The sequence below is a fragment of the Cebus imitator genome, unplaced genomic scaffold, assembly GCF_001604975.1.
Source record: "Cebus imitator isolate Cc_AM_T3 unplaced genomic scaffold, Cebus_imitator-1.0 Scaffold133, whole genome shotgun sequence".
In the NCBI taxonomy this organism is placed as follows: domain Eukaryota; kingdom Metazoa; phylum Chordata; class Mammalia; order Primates; family Cebidae; genus Cebus; species Cebus imitator.
Window position 1 is genome coordinate 3,282,495 of NW_016107448.1, and position 16,075 is coordinate 3,298,569.

Genomic DNA, 16,075 nt, shown 5'->3' on the forward strand with positions numbered 1-16,075 from the left:
AGAAAGCAGAAACTGGACCCCTTCCTGACACCTTACACTAAAATTAACTCCAGATGGATTAAAGACTTAAACATAAGACCTAACACCATAAAAACCCTAGAAGAAAATCTAGGCAAAACCATTCAGGACGTAGGTGTAGGCAAGGACTTCATGACCAAAACACCAAAAGCATTGACAACAAAAGCCAAAATAGACAAATGGGACCTAATAAATTTTATCTTTTTCCAGGGAGGCTACTTTGACTAGGTAATTCAAGGTAGATCATTCCTACTCCATACCCCCCAGAAAACTTGTACTGTCATTAAGTCATTTGATAATGGCAAGGCCTATTGCCTGCTATCATTCATTCCCAAAATTTGTTTAGTTTTTATAGGCTCAGAGAAACAGGCTACAGCAATTATTATCCTTTTTCTTCTTCTCTATCTCTCAGGTTCACCATAGTGCTATGTCTATCATATCCTTCAAACATATCCTTAATGATCAATACAGCAAATATGTGCAAAATTTTGTATACATATTAATTGTTACATTTTCCTGGTGATTATTAGATTTTAAGAGAGACATATAGTATCTCTACTCCATCTTTCTATTAGTTTATTCTCAAACTGCTATGAAAATAACAGCCAAGAGTTCATAATTTATGAGAAAAAGAGCTTTAATTCACAATTCTGCATGGCTGGGGAACCCTCATAAAACTTACTATCATGGCAGAAGTCACCTTTTCAGAGGGCAGCAGGAGAGATAAAGAGTGACAGCAGGGGAAATGCCAGATGCTTATAAAACCATCAGATCTGGTAAGAACTTACTATGATGAGAACATAGAGGAAACCACCCTCATGATTCAATTACCTCCAATCAGGTTCCTTGCACAACATGTGGGGATAATGGGAATTACAATTCAAGACAAAATTTGGATAGGGACTCAGCCAAACCATGCCATTCTGCCCTGGTCTTTCCCAAATCTCATGTTGTCATTTTTCAAATCCAATAGTGCCTTCCCAACAGTCCCCCAAAGCCTTAACTCATTCCAGCATTAACTGAAAAGTGCAAGTCTAAATTCTTACATGAGACAAAGTAAATCCTTTATGCCTTTGAGCCTATAAAATAAAAAATGAGTTAGTTACTTCATAGATACAATGGGGATACAGGCATTGGCTACATATACCAGTTCCAAATGGGGTAAATTAGCCAAAACAAAGGAGATACAGGCTCCATGCAAGTCTAAAATCTAAGAAGTTAGTCATTACACCTTAAAGTTCCAAAATAATTACCTTTGACTCTACATCTCACATCTGAGTTATGATCATGCAAGAGGTGGGCTCCCAAGGACTTGTGCAGCTCTGCTCATGTGGCATTTCAGGGTACAGCCTCCCCTCATGGCTGCTTTCATGGGTTAGGTTTGAGTATCTGTAGCTTTTCCAGGAACACAGTGCAAACTGTCCATGGAGCTACCATTCTGGGGTCTGGAGCACAGTAGCACTCTTCTCGTGGCTCCTCTAAGCAGTGCCCCAGTGGAGACTTTGTGTGTGAGGGGATCCAACTTTCTGCACTACCCTCTGTGCAGAAGGCTGGACCTCCCCCACACAAAGTCTCCTCCTGCTCTACCCTACCAGAGGTTCTCCATGAGGGCTCCACCTCTGGAGCAGACTTCTGCCTAGACATCCAGGAACTTTCATACATCCTGTAAAGTGTAGGCAGAAGTTCCCAAACCTAAATTCTTGTCTTCCAAACACCAGCAGGGCCAACACCATGTGGGGCTCCCAAGGCTTGGGGCTTTCACCCTCTAAAGCAATGGCCTGAAGTGTTCCTTGGCCTTTTTTATCTATGGTTGGATCAGCTGAGCAGCAAGGTACCAAGTACTGAGCCTGCACAAAGCTGGGGCCTGGACCCAGCCCAGAAAATCATTCTTCCCTCCTAGGCCTCTGGGCCTGTCATAGGAGGGGCTCACATGGAGGTCTCTGACATGCCCTGGAAACATTTTCCCCATTGTCTTGGGGATTTAATTTCTAGTTACTAATGCAAATTTCTGCAGGTGGCTTGAATTTTCCCCCAGAAAATGGGTTTTTCATTCCTATCACATCATCAGGCTGCAAACTTTTCAAACTATTATGCTCTCCTTTGTCTTGAGTGCTTTACTGCTTTAGAATTTTTTCCGCCATATACCCTAAATCATCTTTTCCAAGTCCAAAGATCCATAGATCTCTAGGAGAGGGGCAAAATGCCACCAGTTTTCGTGCTAAAGCATAGCAAGAGTCAAATTTACTCCAGTTTCCAAAAAGTTCCTCATCTCCAAGTGAGGCCATCTTAGCCTGGACTTCATTGTCCATATCACTGTCAGCATATTGGTCAAAATCATTCAAGTCTCTAGGAAGTTCCAAACGTTCACACATCTTTCTGTCTTCTTCTAAATACTTCAAACTGTTCCAGCCTCTGCCTGTTACCCACTTCCAAAGTCGCTTTCACATTTTTGGTTATCTTTATGGTGACACAGACAGGAGGCATGGATATACTGTGCAGAAGAGGATGGTCCCTGGCAAGAGCCACACCCTCAAGCCTGGGACTATGGTCCAAAGTGGGAACATGTATTTTTGTTTTCCTGCCTGAATTTTGCCTTTTCCAAAACCACTCTGTCCTGCCCCACTCACTATCCTGTATCCATAGAAATCCCAGACTCCACTGGTAGAAAAGGAGAGAAGATAAAAAGCAGCTGGGTGTCAGAGACAAGCAGCCTTCAGAGGGATGGCTTGACATGGGACTTCAGAGAAGAGTATGGCTGGGGATGGCCAAACTCCAGAGAAAGACCACATTTTCATTCCATCCTCTTTCCAGCTCCCCTTCCTGCTGAGAGACGAACTGCTAAATAAAATCATTCACATTCACCACCCTTTAATATATTCACACAGCCTGATTCTTCCTGGATGTCAGTCAAGAGCTCAGGTACAAAGGAAGTGTGAAAAAGGCTATCACCCTCACCCTCATTGAGCTTTTAAACATTTAAGCCATCCATGGATGGCAAAGCTAAAAGAATACACTGAATTACATGCCTCCAGGGCTCTGGGGTTCATGGGTATCCCCCAAATGCTCTTGCAGGGCTGCACAGAGTTCTACTCCTGCCAGAACCAAGAAGCACTTGTCTCAACCCTTGCACCTGCTCCCCTGCATGTTCCCCCTTCTGTGAGGGGTTGACAGCTGTGGGCTGAGTAAATGATCCAAACCCTTTACGAACGAGTCCTGCGAAGGGGTCAAGCGAGGCATCCCATCTCAGTAGCAGTGCCCTACTCTCTGTGGTACCAATTTGCTGTATTAGTTTGTTCTCACACTGCTATGAAGGAATACCCAAGACTGGATAATTTATAGAGAAAGGAGGTTTAATTCACTCCCAGTTCTGCATGTCCTAGGGAGGACTCACAAAACTTACAATCACAGAGGAAGGCACTTCTTCACAGGGTGGCAGGGGAGAAAATGAGTGCCAGCAGGGAAACGCCAGATGGTTATAAAACCATCAGATCTGGTGAGGACTCACTCACTATCATGAGAACAGTAAGGGGGAAACCATTCCCATAATCAATTACTTCCCAACAGGTCCCTCCCATGACACACGGTGATATGTGAACTACAAGATCAGATTTGGATGGGGGCACAGCCAAACCATATCACTTTCTATGACCAAAAAAGATTCATTTTTCTACTTGGAAAAAAAGGGAGTTTATTAGCACATTAAAGTAACACAATTTACCAAGCCAGTTAATATCTTTGTGAATTACTTATTGGAAATAAAAAGGTTAAAACTTAAGAGTGCCCATAAGGGCTGTACAGTAACCTTGGACTCTTAAATTTCTTTATTTTTTTCTTTTCCTTTTTTTTTTTTTATTGCATTTTAGGTTTTGGCGTACATTTGAAGAACATGCAGGATTGTTGCATAGGTACACACATCGCAGTGTGATTTGCTGTCTTCCTCCCCTTCACCTATACCTGGCATTTCTCCCCATGCTATCTCTCCCCAACTCCCCACCCCCCACTGTCCCTCCCTTATTTCCCCCCAACAGACCCCAGTGTGTAGTGCTGTCCTCCCTGTGTCCATATGTTCTCGTTGTTCAACACCCGTCTATGAGTGAGAATATGCAGTGTTTGATTTTCTGCTCTTGTGTCAGTTTGCTGAGAATGATGGTTTCCAGGTTCATCCATGTCCCTACAAAGGACACGAACTCATTGTTTTTGATGGCTGCGTAATATTCCATGGTGTATATGTGCCACATTTTCCCTGTCCAGTCTATCATCTGTGGTCATTTGGGTTGTTTCCAGGTCTTTGCTATTGTAAACAGTGCTGCAATGAACATTCGTGTGCATGTGTCCCTATAGTAGGGATATACATCCTTTGGATATATACCCAGTAATGGGATTGCTGGTTCAAAAGAAATTTCTATTTCTAGGTCCTTAAGGAATCACCACACTGTCTTCCACAATGGTTGAACTAATTTACACTCCCACCAACAGTGTAAAAGTGTTCCTCTTTCTCCACATCCTCTCCAGCATCTGTTGTTTCTATTCAGATAGAGAAGATAGCTATTGAGACATCCCCATAATTTTTTAAATGCTTATATGTAGGGAGCTGGGTGTGGTTGCATACTCCTGTAGTGACAGATACTCAGAAGGCTGAGGCGGGGGTATTGTTTAAGCCCAGGAATTCTAGGCTACAGTTTGCTAATATCACAGTTGTGAATTGCCACTGTACTCCAGCCTGGGCAATATAGCAAGACCCTGTCTCAAAAGATCAAAAAACAAAACAAAAACCCAAAGTATTTGTAATTAGACAAAAAGGTATAGTCTAATAAACATACTTATACATTATAAAATGCATTTATATGATCAAATTCTACTCTAAATTTTTATCTAGTAGATATTTAATATATGATTTTTTATATTTAATAAATCATTGCTAAAGCAAATGATTCCTCACTTCTGAAATACAAACCTTTCTATTTAAACAACACTATAAATAATACCTTTTTAAGACATAATTGAAATTCTTTAGTTAAATATACTCTCTATTTTGGTACACAAAAGTACTAATGTTCTAGATTAAGTTACTTTGTTTCTTAATATTGAAAAAGTGTTGTTCAGATGGAGCATCCACATGAACTAATGGTTGTGGTTGCACACTCCTGTAGTGCCAGATACTCAGAGGGCTGAGGCAGGGAGATTGTTTGAGCCCAGGAATTTTAGGTTACAGTTTGCTAATATCACACTTGTGAATTGCCACTGTACTCCAGCCTGGGCAACATAGCAAGACCCTGTCTCAAAAGATAAAACAAAAAACAAAAAAAAAGTATTTGTAATTTGTGACAAAATTCTGAAAATTTGTAGCAATATTTTTTACTTAGGAAATATGTTTGATGATTTGTAATCTGCATGCATGGTACTGTGGCAAATGAGACAATCAGTTTGTTTAACACTCAAAGGGCCATCTCTCTGTAAAAGAAAATGCTGTGATATTGGACATTGTAGCTAAAAATTTTGGTAAATGCATAATTCTAAAATATGTGAATAATTACTGGATTTACTATCTTGTTTGTTTGAAGATATAATAACTCACTTTTGCAATATAATGTGTCCCTGACAGAGCACTTGTATTTCAGTGACAGTATATATTAAATTTTTTTAACTTTGAAATGGGAAATTTTTATAATGATGTAACATTTGGGAAATAAACAAATGTCCCAGAAATGATACTGCATATAACATTTGGGTTTAATGCATGCATTTTGCAGTATCCTAAGTCTTTAAATATTAGAATTGTTAATATATGTATTTTTATACCAAAGGAAGATTTTTATTTTTTTATACTGAATACAAGGACCATATCTTTCCGCAGGTTGTCAACAATACTCAGTGTAGAATACAATGGATCAAGGAACAAACCACAAGAAAACTAATTTTCTCAGAAAATTTACTCACAGTAATTTTTCTTCACAATATTTCTATGGTAGACAAGTACTTGAACAGCAGCATTATTAAAATCTTCTACTCAGTGAAATGAAGCAAACTTTCAAATTAAGAACTGTATTGTTAATCACTTTTAGTTCTATAGAAGACAAAAGAAATAGATTATTAATTTTCCCTTATAGTAAAAATGTTTATTTAAAGGTGCTTTCTAACTGGTATCTTCTCTAATACAAACGGAAACACCTAGCTCTTTATACGTATTGTAACATCACCTCAACTTATAATATCACCTTGGTTAAAATCATAGTCTTAAAAGTATTTGATAACCCTTAGGAATAAAATATTATTATGCTGGTAAGATACAGATATTTACACTCTATAACCTCAGGAACATGGTAAAATGAGACAACTATTAATATATTAGACAAGTGCAGAAAGGGTCTTATTTAAATTGCAAAACATTTCAATGTTTATTTAATCTATAGACTGTTCTAGGAAAATAAGTTAATGAACTGTGTTAATTTTACTGAGGTCTATAAAAAGGGTTCAGGCTTTTCTATTAGTAGAAAAAATATCAGTCCCTTGTGTCTAGTTTTTCTTCTATTGGGATATTCAAGAAAAACAAATGGTAGTTTTAGCAGATTTAAAGCTATACATGGCGTGAAGCTGATTTCTTTGGCACTGTAACAACATCTTCAAAAATTATTAAGAAATTCACCTAGAATCCACATCTGAATAATCTGCGAATTAATTGCTAAGCTGTCATAAGATGTTCATAAAACATTGTGGACTTAGTACTTTCACCTGATATGTACTTATTCTTAGGAAACTTTTTTGGATATTTCCCAGGAAAACTAGGAAATAAACCAGATGCAGTTTGTAGAACTTAGGCACAGACCAATCAGATTGGATGCCAGCAGATTTCTTTTGGCACTTGTCAAATAATTAGCTCTGGATCTAATCTAGAAGAGCAGTGCAAGGAAGGCAAGAGTCACAGATCAACAATGTCAGCAGGCCTCTACTGTGCATTATAGATTGGAGCAGCAGGAGAGAGATCTCTAAATGGGAACTTTCCAGGGAGAGGGTCAGTGTAAAGTGTGAAGAGGACTGAAAAGAAAACATAATGTGATTACGTGATTTGACATCAGGATAGTGGGTTTCATCAAAAAGTCATAAACTCTGTAGCTTATGTTATGTTCATCAATACCACTGTACCTTAAGTTTCTTCATCTGTGCAACCGACATAGTAAAATTATTGTAAAAATGGACATAAAGTGAATTAAAAATTATTTTAAAAATGCATAAATGAGCTAAGCAATAGAATAATGCATGACACACACACACACAAAATATGGAAGAGCTGATGGAAAGATGAGGATATAAAAAGAAAAATGAAGAATTTAGAAAAAGTAATTACAAAAAGTATTAACTTTTTGAAATATTTCATGACTTAAAGAGAATAATAGCAGTTTCCTCTTGACCTTGATACAATGTCCTTGTAGAATGCTAGGCTCATGTTATTTACTCAACAAATAAATATAATTCTAACTCACAACTTGATATCAAATAAGTTTTAAAAAAATCACATAAATATACTTTAATGGGAGGTAAATTTTAGATTAAATCTAAAATAAGCAAGTGATTGGACAACAAAAAGTAAATGATAATCGTCATGCCAATGCAAAAGTAAAAGTGAAAGCAGATGTGTAGCTGAAAGAACTTTGGTAGTGAAAAGGGAAAAAAAAAATTAGTGTTGCTTACTGAAAGCCTTATCTGACAAAGGGTAGAGCAAAAGAAACTTTTCAAACATTGATGGAGTTTCAAGAATATCATTTACAATAATAAATATAACCAATAGAAAAATAATAACAAATATATTAAAATTCCTATTTTAAAGAGAACAAATTTTGAAAATAGCAAAATACTCATCATTCCTATGGAGTCAATAGATACAGATTTGATTTCTGGTTTATTATAAAATGATGGCAGTATAACATCTATTCAGTTATTCTCACAAAAAAATATAATTTACATCTTCATCGTAACTATTGATGGATAATAGTAGGAACTTCAAACTACCTGTACATATGGAAAATAAACACACAAATTCACAAGAAACAGCTTCAGACTGCATACCTAGCTGTGATGGAACACAGATAAAATAACTTGAGAAAGATAGATTTCATGCTGAATGTGGAATGCTGAGAGCAAAATCTGAAGTCTGGTACGTCAGAATGATACCTATTGAGAAATCAAAAGGGAGAACTCTGAAAGGCTGTGGTACCTGTACTGAGAAGGTCCCACTTCTTTAGGATAAGGTAGTATCATAGGAGGAGGAATCCTCTCTGGGAGAAAGAGCAAATCTTCCTGCTCTTTTCCAACGTAAAAGAGCAGGAAAAGAAAGAGCTGGACGCCATTTTCCTTAGCACACTAACACAGGAACAGAAAACCAAATGCCTCATGTTCTAACTTATAAGTGGGAGCTAAATGATGAGCACAGGGACACACAGAGGGGAACAACACACACTGGAGCTTTTGGAGGGCGAAGGGTGAAGGATAGAAGGAGGAAGACGATCAGGAAAAATAACTAATGGGTACTGGGCTTAATACTGGGTGATGAAATAATCTGCATAACAAACCTCCATGACACAACTTTACCTATGTAACAAACATGCACTTCTACCCCACAACTTAAAAATTTAAAGAAATAAGAAATAAATGATCCCGCTGAAATACAAGGAAATTGTAAATTCATAAGTCACACCCTTTATAAGTTTTCTATTGTATTGCTGCTATAACAATTACCATATCTTCGTAGCTCAAACCAGAAGTCTGAAATCATTTTCACTGGGCTGACGTCAAGATGTTAGCTAGATTGCTTCCTTCTGATGGCTCTAGCAAAGAGTCTCTTTTTGGCCATTTTAAGCTTCTAGTGATTGCCTGAGATCTTGGCACATGCTCCTTTCCTTTCTTTTCAAACTGTTTTACTCAAATCTCTGCTTCCATCATTGCATTGCCTTCTGTCTCTGATCCTCCTGTTTCCCCCTTAAAAGGACCGTTTTGATTACGTTGGGTCTACTTGCATAATCCAAGATAATTGCCACATCTCAAGATCCTCAATCACGAAACTCCATTTTGTCATATAAAGTACCATTCACAGTTTCCAGGGATGAAAACATGAACATATTTGGGGCCCATTATTCAAAATTACAGCATTGTATCCCTACCCAAGTAAAAGAACACTGTAAATTTAAAGAAATTGCACTTTTCTATGCATGTGGAAGAGGGCAGTCTTGAACTCAGAAACCTAGTTAGACCCCCCACTTTTTCTCTTATGAGTGAAATAACTGTTATTGCTGGTACCTGGGGAAATAAAATTGGGAAGTGAACAGAAGGTGGAAGACAGCATTGATACAATGCTTCAGAAATAAGAAAAACTGAGAAAATATTTCAAATTATGAAATTTCTTTCACCAAACATAAACTCAAGACATCAAGACAACTGCATAAACATTCCAACCAGAATTAAATATAGTTGAAGATTTGTCAGATAAGAGAAATGTCTTAAATTTGGAATTCAAAATCAGGACAGAAATGTATGAAAAACAAAGATATAATACAAAAATTAATGAAACTCAGGAAAGAATCTTGAACAAAAACACCACATGCATATATAATGAGGGGTAAAGAAAATATATAATATATTCTTTTCTCTGAAAGAGAAAACATAAATAATATGTAATAATAAAATCAATCTAAACATTATCAATACAAATTAAAAAATGCACATACAAATCAACTCAACAAGGCAGAAAAGGCATAAGGTAAATCAAAGGGAAACATGAGATAGTGTAAAACAGATCTAAAAGAAGAAATCAATGAGATAATAAATAAAAAGATTATGAGCAACCAACAAACCAAAATGTTTATTAAAAATTAATGCAATGGGTAAAAATAAATTGGAATAAACAGATCTTCAAAATAAAAGATTACAAAGGAAAACTAAATATTGCAAAAGAAAATTAACAAAAACAGACATTTTACACAAATTCATTAAAAATATTTTGAAAATGTTGCTGAAATGTATAATTTTTAAAGGAAAATACGTGGATTGTGATTACATAGATTGTAGTTAAATTTGACTTCACAATTCTTCAAATTTGACTGCATTGAGAAAAAAATTAAACAGAAAAGTTCTATAGAAGATATAAGGAAAATTATTAAAATAAACCCTACAGAAATGTACCAGGTTCAGATGATTTCATTGGGGATATTTAGCAGCATTTAGCAACAAGTCCAAAAAATTGCATTGTCACATAAATTGTTCCAGAGTATACACAAAGTTGATACCTAAACCTGCTGAATGAAACTCCCAAGGGAAAATTATACACAAAGCTTAGTAATGAATACTGATGCAAAAATTATAAATACAACATTAGCAAACAGAATCTAATATCATATTCAGACATTAATATATCATGGTAAAATCAATCATCAATGTTTATGGTTTTTTTTTTTTTCAGAGCTGTTCAATGGCTCTTGTTCAGAGTCTAAAATGCATCTTTATGTTCACTGCCTCTACAAAGGATTCAGACAAATGAGTCAAAGACAAAGACATAGTGAAGTCATTCTGAATGACATTTGAACAGTAAGCTTAGATATCTCTGCAAATGAAAGTTTTCTCAAAGAAAGTCAACAACAATATTGAAGATCTGAACCATCCTTGATGTACTCTGCTGTAGCTTTGACCAAGAGCACAACCAAAGAGAGGATTGAAAAAAAAAAAAAATGCCTTCACATTTCTTGGAAAATACTTATTTCAGAATCCAGCCAAACTTAGAGATTTTGGAGAATGTTTGTTCTGGAACTGTGACATCTGTTGAGGAAAGATTCAGTTGATTTCTGCCTTACAAGCATATTTGTGTTAGTACAAAGGCAGAAAGGGATTGAAGTTACCTCCTAAATTTTGTTAATGAGAGTAAATCTACCACAGAGCAGCTGACCTTCAAAATGTGAGGGAGCTGCCAATTGATTTGCTTTCAGAATGTTCACTGTAGTGATCTGTCGTTGATCAATAAAACATGAAAATCGGTTATGGTATTGCTTGTCATGGTTAAATAATTGCCACTAATTAAAAGTTTTAAGCCTGTTTGAGTCTTCACTTATAATCATTAGTATGGACTTTTTTCCTAGAACTATGGGAATTCATTATTTTCATTACCTTGAATTTTTTGGAGATTAGGAGATGCGCTCTCTAGCCAACTTGAATTAGTTTAATAATTTGTGTTATTTATATAAAAGACCCATTCTCCCATCATCCAGTTGATGCTTTTGATATGCACAGGTTTTCTTACCAAGCCCTCTTCTTCCTCAAGTGCTTTAGGATTACATCACTGCAGCATTAGGATACAGAAAAGTTTCTCTCTTAAGCATGGCATGGTTTATATTATATTAATTTACTGAGCTCAAATGTTATTCTCTTTTTACTCTAAATGTAATATGGATTCCAAAATATAATTTCTGCCATGTACATCTTCCTGGTTTTCTGTTCATAGCTGTTTCTCCATTTTCTCATTGTTTAATATCTGCTTATAAGACAGTATGCGTTGTGTGTTTTTCATTACTTAGTGAAGTTTAGTTAACCAATAACTATGTTATTTCTTTTGTAGAGGGATGCTTTCACTCAATTAGATTGATTTATTTGGGATATATTAAATCTTTTTACCATTGTGCAGCAGAATAACAATACTGTGGCAGAGACTGGTAATTACCTATTCAATATTTATTTTCTCTTATGGAAAGGCAGAACTCCAATTTAGGGGGAGGTTCCCACTGAAAGCTATGTTGCTTCCTTAGTGGTTATTGTCGATGAGATGTAATTCCCTAGACAGGGCTTTAGGGAACCCCTTTAAAAGTGGGCTGTCTATTGTCTCATGGTCATCTGTCATCACCTTCTCTTTTCCTGTGTAACTTTCCTAGAATGATAATGGGATGCTAAAAGTAGATAATCATCTTCTGACATGTATAGTCTGAAGATGGCAAACAAACAGTAAAAGGTACCTGGGACAATGAAGACATCGTAAAACCACTGTGCCAATCTTTCACTGCCTTCCTCTGAACTCATTAAATGAGGAGGAAAAACTAATTTGTTAAACAAAGGTTTGTGTATATGTGTGTGTGTCTAATAATTTTCAGCAAAATGCAATTCTAACTTCTATAAATATCTTTGATTAAATGTTATCCGTATACTGATAATGCCAATGTATACTCCATAGAGTAAAAAAATTACTTTATGTTGACTTAGTATCATATGATGAGATATTAGCAAATATACTTGAAATTTTCATACAGAAAAAGATACATGGAAATGAATATCTATAGGAAATAGCTTTATTGATATATGTTGTACACAACTTTTATTTTGAAGTGTTCGAATATTTGTGTTTTTTTTTTTTTTCTGAAGTATCCAGGATGGTATCACTTGTCACTACAAACAAAGGGATACAATTTAATTATTATTGATTTCTTGAAGTATTCAGACTAAAAAGTCAACTAAACTTTCCTCATTTAAAAACTGTTTTGACATCATATAGATCTACTGGGTATACACGGTATTACAGAAAATAATGATAAAATATTTTTAAAGGATTCTACATTGAGAGGGTATTGGAATCTGTAGCCATAAAATTCCATCATCTTTTAAAATCTATGACAAGAGATAAAGCTTGGTATTTATTATCCTTCTACCAAGAGCAAAATTCACTCTTAAGCACCTCTGCTTAACCAACCTTAAAATAATTTAATTTTGGTCATTAATTCCTTATTAAAGTAATAAATATAACAAAAGAGAGATTATATAGAATTTTATGAAACCTTTTCATTAATTCTGAACTAAAAAGCTTCCTGCCTCATCTTTTCTTTCTTTGGTATAAGAATGTTATTCTTTCTGATTATGTAAAGTTTGCTACATTGAACAAATGAGGACAGAGGGAAACAAAATCTTTGTTTTTAAATTTCTAAACAAGGTTTCAGGCCTCATTCTGCTGTTTCTCCAGAATTTTCCAAGTTGAGTTTATATAAACTTTAAGTGGTTTACTATGAGATATACAAACAAGCATTTAAGAAAGTGTATTTCAAGGTGCATGAATTGTCCCTGGGTCTAACTCCCCATCACACTTATGTTAATTTGAAGAACATTATATTAACAAATGAGCATTTAAAATGACACAGATGAGCTATCACATCATTAAGTATGGTTTCAATATGGTCTTGAGGCATTCACAATAGTGTCTGTGTCAGGTGCACAGTGTTCTAGCTTTGGTTTTGTGTGTATAACAGCTTTGGGAACTTGAGAAAGACTCATACTTTTGGGTTTAGTTTCCAAAGAGGAAAATAATATGTTGACCTGTATAGTGTTTAGTACTTTTACTATATCTGAAAGCCAATGAACTTTATGTTCAAAATATTGTTCTAGTAGTTTTAATATGTTTTCCTTCCAGGCCATGTTTGAGTTTCATCGGTTATCTCACATTTCCATGTTATAGCTTGAGCCAGAAGGGAGGGCATAAAGAATGTTGACTTTGGTATCAGCAGATCAGAAAAGAAGTGGACTGCATCACAGTTTTACGGCGTACTCCCCGAGCAACATTTAACAAAGCAATTAACCTTCAGACACCCACTTTTATCATCTACTCAATAGAGATTACTATTCCTCCAGATGTAAACAGTGAATGAGGTAATTTTTGAAGGCACCTAATAAAGTGGATGGCACATTGTATGAAGTCAATAAATATTAGGCTAATTATAATTTTACTTTAAAAACACAGAGATAAACTCTGACATGAAATGGTCATTTATTATGATTTATTGATGGTAGCTCAAATAACTTTATCAGATTGCGGGACGGCAGTAATCATGTTTGTTCATAAGATATGAGCATATTGAATTATGTTTGTCCTTAATAATGTTTACTTACTGAATTTGAATAAGATAACAAAATAATTGTGCTTAAAAGAATAAGTGGAAGTGGAACAGTTCTTATATTTTGATGGGGGAAAGTCTTAGTAAAAGTCTGGATAATTCAAGGATAATTTAGGGAGCACAGGAAGGCAATTTCTAAAGGATCAGTCCATGCTGGGACATTTTAAGAAGACCTTGGTTAGCAAGAGTTGATGAGGCAGAGATCAAGGTGGAAGGAAATAAATCAAGTTAAGCAGGAAGCACTAAAAATGAAATTTTCCTGTGTTATTTCTAGTTAATCAAGTGGGTTTGGAGTTTTCATTAGAGGATGGGGAAGTTGTTCATTAGTGTCTCTTGAGGCTTAAATTCTATACTGTAGGGAATCTATGAGCCCCACATATTGGGTGCCAGAATGCAGGGAACCAGCCCTACGTCACCCATGGGTACCCCATGTTCTGTGGTGACAAAGGAATGAGAAAAAGACAGATTAAGAGAGATGGTGGAACCCAGGGGGGCCATCACTCTTACTTTGGAGGTGACACTGATGGCCCTGAACTCTGATGATGCACACTATTTATTGGTTACAATCATGTTGATCTACAGGGTAGGGGTGGAATGATGGTGGGGAAACAGTGATGGTGGAGTGAATCGTTGAGCCGGAACTGGTGTATCATTCTAAAGATTGGTAACAGTGGCGGTTTGGAAGTTTCACAAAACGAGAACATGTGGTTATCTTTAGCTTATTATCTATGTGCAGCTGGTGGAACTCAGGCCTTACAAGTCTGGCTATGTCATAATGCTATGAAGGGGTTTTACATCCTTGATCACAATATTTATGATAACAGAGCCTAGGTCGCCCTGCACCGGCACATGAGGCATGGAGAGGCCTTCTCTCTCAGAGGCTCCCGAGGCCTTCGGCAGCTTGTTGTCTCTTGTTTATATGTTACTCACAACCAATTTATGTAGGCACTCTGTAAGTCCTTTCTCCTTTGCTGTGTTTTCCAACACCATACACATTTTCATGAATATAAACTGTAATCAATGTATAGTTTTTTTGGTTTTGTTTTTTCTACTAATGTCCTCTAAAATTGGGTGACATTAAATAACATATTTAAATTAGAGGCCTTGCACAGTGGCTCACGCCTGTAATCCCAGTGCTTTGGGAAGCTGAAGTGGGAGGATCATGAGGTTAGGAGTTTGAGACCAGCTTAGCCAACATAGTGAAACCCAACTCTACTAAAAATACAAAAAATTAGCTGGGCGTGGTGGCAGGTGCCTGTAATCCTAGGTACGCGGGAGGCTGAGGCAGGAGAATTGCTTAAACCTGGGAGAAAGAGGTGGCAGTGAGCCGAGACTGTGCCACTGCAGTCCAGCCTGGTAATGGAGAGAGACTTTGTCTCAAAAAATAAATTCATAAATAATCTATTTTTTCTTCTGTATTGTTGAAATTAGCTCACTTTTTGATTTTTTGCCATAATGTCTGTTATAATATCAATGAGTTATTGATGAGGAAGAATTTTAAGTCTTATGTTAATCTGTGCTCATTGTTACTAAATCTACTTCTTAGCTGAGAGACTATATTAATACAATTTATGTTAATTATTATAATTATCTATGATTTGCAAGCCAAATATAGACCTCCACATTGAAAAGATTTATCTTGCTCATTGGTCACCAAACATCAACAAAGTAATAGAACCAATATTTTTCAAACTTACCTCTGTAGTTTTATAATAATGACAAGACATGCTAAACCAGCTTTCCCTGCTCTTCTGGAATCTGTTAATTTCAGTTAGTTACCAATGCATCATAGTAAACTACTGTACTGTATTCTACATCAAGATCTGTCTGTATGTTTTAATATCTGATTTGGCACTGATGAGTACTAGTTCAATATCCTTTTTTCCTTCAATTATAGTTACTGTTTTTATTTTTATATCTGAAACAGTTATCTATTCTCATTTACTTTTAGTCATATTAGAAGATTCATGATCTTAAACAGATCTAAAATATAATTTTTATATTGCTTCTATATTCGGCTGAAATTAGATCAAATATACTGAGAGACTTTATTTTTATGCATCTTCATGTTTTATATAGATATAAGTTTTGAACAGTGTTTTTTGTGAAGTATATTTATTTCACAAAATCAAAAGTATATATTGCATATAATT